Below are 7678 nucleotides of genomic sequence, written 5' to 3'. Positions count from 1 at the left end.
CCGCTATTGATTTTGTACAGTCGGGTATTTTAACCTTTTCTTACCCGCTTTTTACCAACTATGGTCGGCTATTCACAGCTTCCTCTCCATCCACCATACTTGTATGGTGGGATATTCACACCCACTTGCATCCGAAGACCTCCGCCCCAAATTTTGTTGATATTTAGTCGGACATTCGCACCTTACCCGCTTTTGGCAAACTATGGCCTTCTTGCAGCCAAACAACTCTGATCTTGCTTTTGATGATGTAAGGTTGGGCATTCAGACCTTGCTTCACCTGCTTTTCACCAAATATAGTCGGACATTCACACCTTCTTGCAGCCGAACACTTCCGCTCCACCTTTTAGTGTTCTATCACACCTTTTTTTTCACCGCATTTTATACATTATGGTTGGAAATTTTCAACCACTCTCATCCGAAGACCTCTCCTCCCGCTTTTGTTAATATATTTGAACTTTAGTTTGACATTCAAACCTTCTTGCAGCTGAACCACCTCCGCTCCCTGTTTTGATCATATATGGTCTGGCTACTACCTTTTCTTACCCGTTTGTGAGTAATTATGGCTGGACATTCACACCTACTTGCAGTCGAACACAACCTCTCTCGCTTTTGCTGATGTATGGACCGGCATTTTTACCTTTTCTAACACATTTTTCAGCAATTATGGTCGGAGATTCACACCTACTCACAGCCGAACAACTCCGCTCCCGCATTTGATGATGTATAGTCGGGATTTCTCACCCTTTCTCATCAGCTTTTTGCAAATTATGATCTGACATTCACACCTACTTGCAGTCGAACAGCTCTGCTCCCGCTTTTGATTATGTTTGGTTGGATATTCGAACCTTTTCTTAACTTCTTTTTACATATTTTGGTTGGACGTTCACACCTTCTTGTAGCCGAACACTTCCACTCCTGCTTTTGATGATGTATGGTTGGGCATTCACACCTTTTTTTTGCCCATTTTTCAGGAATTATGGGTGGACATTCACACCTTGCAGCTGAACACCTCCTATCCCACTTATGATCATGTGCGGTTTGATTTTCGAAAAGTTTCTTTCATGTTTTCTAGCAATTATTGATGGACATGTAGACCTTCTTGCAGCTGAACACCTCCGCTCCCGCTTTTGATCATACATTGTCAGGCATTCGCACCTTGTCTTACCCACTTTTTACAAACTTTAGTCGAACAGTCACACCTTTTTGCAGCCGAACACCACCTCTCCCGCTTTTGATGATGTATGGTCCAGCATTCTTACCTTTTCTAACACATTCTTCAGCAATTATGGTCGGACATTCACACCTACTCAGAGCCGAACACCTCCGCTCCCGCATTTGATGGTGTATAGTCGGGCATTCTCACCCTTTCTCATCAGCTTTTTACAAATTATGATCTGACATTCACACCTGCTTTTGATAATGTATTGTTAGGCATTCGCACCTTTTTTTTTACCCATTTTTCATGAATTATGGGTGGACATTCACACCTTCTTGCAGCCGAACACCTCCTCTACCGCTTATGATCATGTGCGGTTTGATATTCGAAAATTTACTTTCTTGTTTTAAAGCAATTATTGATGGACATTCAAACCTTCTTTTTGATGGTGTATAGTCGGGCTTTCGAGCCTTTTCTTCCCGGTTTTTACAAACCATGGTCGGACTTTCACACCTTCTTGTAGCCGTACAACTCCGCTCCCGCTATTGATTGTGTACAGTCGGGTATTTTAACCTTTTCTTACCCGCTTTTTACCAACTATGGTCGGACATTCACACCGTCTTACAGCGGAACACCTCTGCTCCCGCTTTTGATGGTGTATAGTCGGGCATTCGAACCTTTTCTTACCCGCTTTTTACAAACTATGGTGGGACATTCAAACCTTCTTGTATCCGAAAACCTCCGCTCTCTCTTTTGATCATACATTGTCGGACATTCGCACCTTTTCTTACCCGCTTTTTATAAACCATGGTCGGACTTTCACATCTTCTTGTAGCCGAACACATCCGCTCCCGCTATTGATTGTGTACAGTCGGGTATTTTAACCTTTTCTTACCCGCTTTTTACAAACCATTGTTGGACTTTCACACCTTCTTGCAGCCGAACACCACCTCTCCCGCTTTTGATGATGTATGGTCCAGTATTCTTACCTTTTCTAACACATTTTTCAGCAATTATGGTCGGACATTCACACCTACTCACAGCTGGACACCTCCGCTCCCGCTTTTGATCATACAATGTCGGGACATCGCTCCTTGTCTTACCAGCTTTTTACAAACTTTAGTCGAACATTCACACCTTCTTGCAGCTGAACACCTCCGCTCCCGCTTTTGATGATGTATAGTCGGGCTTTCGAGCCTTTTCTTACCCGGTTTTTACAAATTATGGTTGGACATTCAGACCTTGCAGCCGAACACCTCCGCTCTCTCTTTTGATCATACATTGTCGGGCATTCGCACCTTGTCTTACCCGCTTTTTACAAACTATAGTCAGACATTCACACCTTGCAGCTGAACCTCCGCTCCCTGTTTTGATCATGTATGGTCTGGCAATACTACCTTTTCTTCCCCCGTTTGTGAGTAATTATGGCTGGACATTCACACCTACTTGCAGTCGAACAGCTCTGCTCCCGCTTTTGATTATGTTTGGTTGGATATTCGAACCTTTTCTTAACTGCTTTTTACAAACCATGGTCGTACTTTCACACCGTCTTGTAGCCGAACAACTCCGCTCTCGCTATTGATTTTGTACAGTCGGGTATTTTAACCTTTTCTTACCCGCTTTTTACCAACTATGGTCGGACATTCACACCGTCTTACAGCGGAACACCTCCGCTCCCGCTTTTTATGGTGTATAGTCGGGCATTTGAACTTTTTCTTACCCGCTATTTACAAACTATGGTAGGACATTCAAACTTTTGTGTATCCGAAAACCTCCGCTCTCTCTTTTGATCATACATTGTCGGACATTCGCACCTTTTCTTACCGGCTTTTTACAAACCATGGTCGGACTGTCACACCTTCTTGTAGCCGAACACATCCGCTCCCGCTATTGATTGTGTACAGTCGGGTATATTAACCTTTTCTTACCCGCTTTTTACCAAGTATGGTTGGACATTCACACCTTCGTACAGCGGAACACCTCCGCTCCCTCTTTTGATGGTGTATGTTCGGGCATTCAAACCTTTTCTTACCCGCTTTTTCCAAACTATGGTCGGCTATTCACAGCTTCCTCTCCATCCACCATACTTGTATGGTGGGATATTCACACCCACTTGCATCCGAAGACCTCCGCCCCAAATTTTGTTGATATTTAGTCGGACATTCGCACCTTACCCGCTTTTGGCAAACTATGGCCTTCTTGCAGCCAAACAACTCTGATCTTGCTTTTGATGATGTAAGGTTGGGCATTCAGACCTTGCTTCACCTGCTTTTCACCAAATATAGTCGGACATTCACACCTTCTTGCAGCCGAACACTTCCGCTCCACCTTTTAGTGTTCTATCACACCTTTTTTTTCACCGCATTTTATACATTATGGTTGGAAATTTTCAACCACTCTCATCCGAAGACCTCTCCTCCCGCTTTTGTTAATATATTTGAACTTTAGTTTGACATTCAAACCTTCTTGCAGCTGAACCACCTCCGCTCCCTGTTTTGATCATATATGGTCTGGCTACTACCTTTTCTTACCCGTTTGTGAGTAATTATGGCTGGACATTCACACCTACTTGCAGTCGAACACAACCTCTCTCGCTTTTGATGATGTATGGACCGGCATTTTTACCTTTTCTAACACATTTTTCAGCAATTATGGTCGGAGATTCACACCTACTCACAGCCGAACAACTCCGCTCCCGCTTTTGATGATGTATAGTCGGGCATTCTCACCCTTTCTCATCAGCTTTTTGCAAATTATGATCTGACATTCACACCTACTTGCAGTCGAACAGCTCTGCTCCCGCTTTTGATTATGTTTGGTTGGATATTCGAACCTTTTCTTAACTTCTTTTTACATATTTTGGTTGGACGTTCACACCTTCTTGTAGCCGAACACTTCCACTCCTGCTTTTGATGATGTATGGTTGGGCATTCACACCTTTTTTTTGCCCATTTTTCAGGAATTATGGGTGGACATTCACACCTTGCAGCTGAACACCTCCTATCCCACTTATGATCATGTGCGGTTTGATTTTCGAAAAGTTTCTTTCATGTTTTCTAGCAATTATTGATGGACATGTAGACCTTCTTGCAGCTGAACACCTCCGCTCCCGCTTTTGATCATACATTGTCAGGCATTCGCACCTTGTCTTACCCACTTTTTACAAACTTTAGTCGAACAGTCACACCTTTTTGCAGCCGAACACCACCTCTCCCGCTTTTGATGATGTATGGTCCAGCATTCTTACCTTTTCTAACACATTCTTCAGCAATTATGGTCGGACATTCACACCTACTCAGAGCCGAACACCTCCGCTCCCGCATTTGATGGTGTATAGTCGGGCATTCTCACCCTTTCTCATCAGCTTTTTACAAATTATGATCTGACATTCACACCTGCTTTTGATAATGTATTGTTAGGCATTCGCACCTTTTTTTTTACCCATTTTTCATGAATTATGGGTGGACATTCACACCTTCTTGCAGCCGAACACCTCCTCTCCCGCTTATGATCATGTGGGGTTTGATATTCGAAAATTTACTTTCTTGTTTTAAAGCAATTATTGATGGACATTCAAACCTTCTTTTTGATGGTGTATAGTCGGGCTTTCGAGCCTTTTCTTCCCGGTTTTTACAAACCATGGTCGGACTTTCACACCTTCTTGTAGCCGAACAACTCCGCTCCCGCTATTGATTGTGTACAGTCGGGTATTTTAACCTTTTCTTACCCGCTTTTTACCAACTATGGTCGGACATTCACACCGTCTTACAGCGGAACACCTCTATTCCCGCTTTTGATGGTGTATAGTCGGGCATTCGAACCTTTTCTTACCCGCTTTTTACAAACTATGGTGGGACATTCAAACCTTCTTGTATCCGAAAACCTCCGCTCTCTCTTTTGATCATACATTGTCGGACATTCGCACCTTTTCTTACCCGCTTTTTACAAACCATGGTCGGACTATCACATCTTCTTGTAGCCGAACACATCCGCTCCCGCTATTGATTGTGTACAGTCGGGTATTTTAACCTTTTCTTACCCGCTTTTTACCAAGTATGGTCGGACATTCACACCTTCGTACAGCGGAACACCCACTTGCATCCGAAGACCTCCGCCCCAAATTTTGTTGATATTTAGTCGGACATTCGCACCTTACCCGCTTTTGGAAAACTATGGCCTTCTTGCAGCCAAACACCTCTGATCTCGCTTTTGATGATATAAGGTTGGGCATTCAGACCTTGCTTCACCTGCTTTTCACCAAATATAGTCGGACATTCACACCTTCTTGCAGCCGAACACTTCCGCTTTTAGTGTTCTATGAGGCATTCACATTTTTTTTCACCGTATTTTATAGATTATGGTTGGAAATTCTCACCCACTCTCATCCGAAGACCTCTCCTCCCGCTTTTGTTAATATATAGTCGGGCATTCGAACCTTTTCTTACCCGCTTTTTACAAATTATAGTCGAACATTCACACCTACTTGCAGCTGAATACTTCCGCTCCACCTTGTAGGTATGTATGGTTGGCATTTGCACCTCTTTTTATACTGATTGCTGAAGATTAAGTTGTACTTTCTCAAACTACAACTTTTTTTTATTTGTTGAAACTTGATTTGAAGTGGATAAATAAGGAGGACAAACAGTTTTAAGTCAGGCTGATAGAAGGAATTAATTTTATAGCAAAATCTGTATTTCATCATATGTCGAGAGATGCTTATTGCTGAAGAAGTTCTTTCTCATTCTACAAAGTACAACGTTGTTTATCGTTGAAACTTGATTAGACATGAATAAATATGAAGGACAAAGCAGTCTTAACTTGGTTTGAGTTAATGAATTCGTTTTATAGGAGAATCCGAATTCGTGCATAACTCATAAAATAGAGCTTATTTTCGGATTCCTGAAGAATGATTCTGGTTCTTTCTAATAATACAAAGTTTGTTGTTTATTGTTGAAACTTCATCAGAAGTGAAGAAATAAATGAATGCCTATCAACAAATTGACCTTCTGTTGACCTTCGGGGAGGTGAGTATCTTCACTAGACTCACCTGTCTGCTCTTCCTCCTCATTTAGCGTAGCTCCACCCTCTGCCTGTGAATTCTCACAGACTTCAACACTGAGTGGTGAGGCCTCTACAGGCCCCTCCCCTTTTTGCTCCTCACTTCCAATCCAAGCTTTTGGCGGGAAGTTTGAATTTATTGGGTCAACCTCTTCACTTTGTTCACCAACTGCCACCTTTGGTCCTTCTCTTTGTTGGCTTGACTGTGGCTTTACCGTCTTTAATTTGTTGGCAAAAGATTTAGGGCAATCTCTGAAGAGGTGATTTAATTCTCCACAGAGATTACATTTCCTGCCATTTGGACACTCTCCAAAAGTTTGCCCAATTTCTCTGCTCTTCCCACATAACACCTTGGTACAAGCCTCAACCAGGTGCCCATGCTCACCACACTTGCGGCAGAACTTGGGCTGCCCCTGGTAGTGGATGTAACCTCGGTTTTCAAGGTGGCCAGAGTGTCGCCCACCCGCTGCACTGAGCACTCTTCAGCCCTTTTAAATGGTATAACTTTGCACTCCCACACGCTCCAGCAAGCACCATTCAAGCAACAACTTTGCACTCCAGCTTCGAACATCGGCACAGTCGCAACAAGTAAGGCGACTCTACTCAGAGAAGTCACTCTGCACAGTAACAAGATTTCTTTTGCACAGACAGAAAGGGCTTCACCCGCAAAGGTAAAGCCTGCCAAAAATAGAAACAACTCATTAGTGCTGCTCTCCACAGAAATCTTTAGTAAAAGGCGAAAGACTTGTACGTTATGAAGAGAAACCAGAGTACGATTATCCGTCACTGCGGGAGCAGGGCATCAGGCTTGTTGGCATAGCCACCTTCCCCATGGTGAGCTTTGCTTGGTTGAGACACTTGCTCCCCCCCCCCTTGCTCCTCGGCTGACCAAGTAGGAACAATCGGGCCCTATTCGATGGCTGCCTTGTCTTTTACTCTGTGCAAAAGACAAGGCAGCAACAAAAACACCACGAGAATCCCGTATTGAGGCTTTGTTCTGACCGCTCATTCGGGGTCGCATTTCTTTCAAGCAATTCTCCTGGTTAGCCCACACTCGGCTCGCTCCCATAGCCGTGTTAAAGTCTACTTCGCATTCACTCTCTTTTCCCATCAGACTCTTGGGATTTTATCTATAAAATGAATTCCTTCACTCAAACTATGTGAAAACTGCTTTGTCCTTAATATTTACCATGTCTAGAAAGATTTAAACAAAAAAAACAACGTTGTACTTTGCAGTAAAAGAAAGAGCAAATCTAAAGTTTCAGGAATCCGAGAATAAGCTTACTTTCATGAGTTCTTCACGATTTCGGATTTTGCTATAAAATGAATTCCTTCACTCAAACTAAATTAAAACTGCTAAACCGCTAATCTGTTATATGTAAGGCAGATGTCAAATTCACCGAAATAGGATCAAAGGGTATTCGGCCAATCGAGCTGTAGCAACTTCGGTAAAAGAGTATAAGT

At 43.0% G+C, this 7678-nt stretch overlaps 1 non-coding gene across 1 annotated transcript; it reads right to left on the bottom strand.

Annotated features, from left to right (window-relative positions):
* Nucleotides 1–6874: 6874 nt before the first annotated feature.
* LOC140274258 (U5 spliceosomal RNA) lies at nt 6875–6988 on the bottom strand. The gene has a single exon (XR_011908228.1). It is a non-coding gene; the product is annotated as a U5 spliceosomal RNA (small nuclear RNA).
* Nucleotides 6989–7678: the final 690 nt, after the last annotated feature.

This window comes from Leuresthes tenuis, unplaced genomic scaffold, assembly GCF_036924035.1.
Source record: "Leuresthes tenuis unplaced genomic scaffold, fLeuTen1.0.hap1 SCAF_17, whole genome shotgun sequence".
NCBI classification, from domain to species: domain Eukaryota; kingdom Metazoa; phylum Chordata; class Actinopteri; order Atheriniformes; family Atherinopsidae; genus Leuresthes; species Leuresthes tenuis.
Note: the sequence above shows the minus strand (reverse complement) of the source record. Positions and strands in the feature narration are given on the sequence as shown.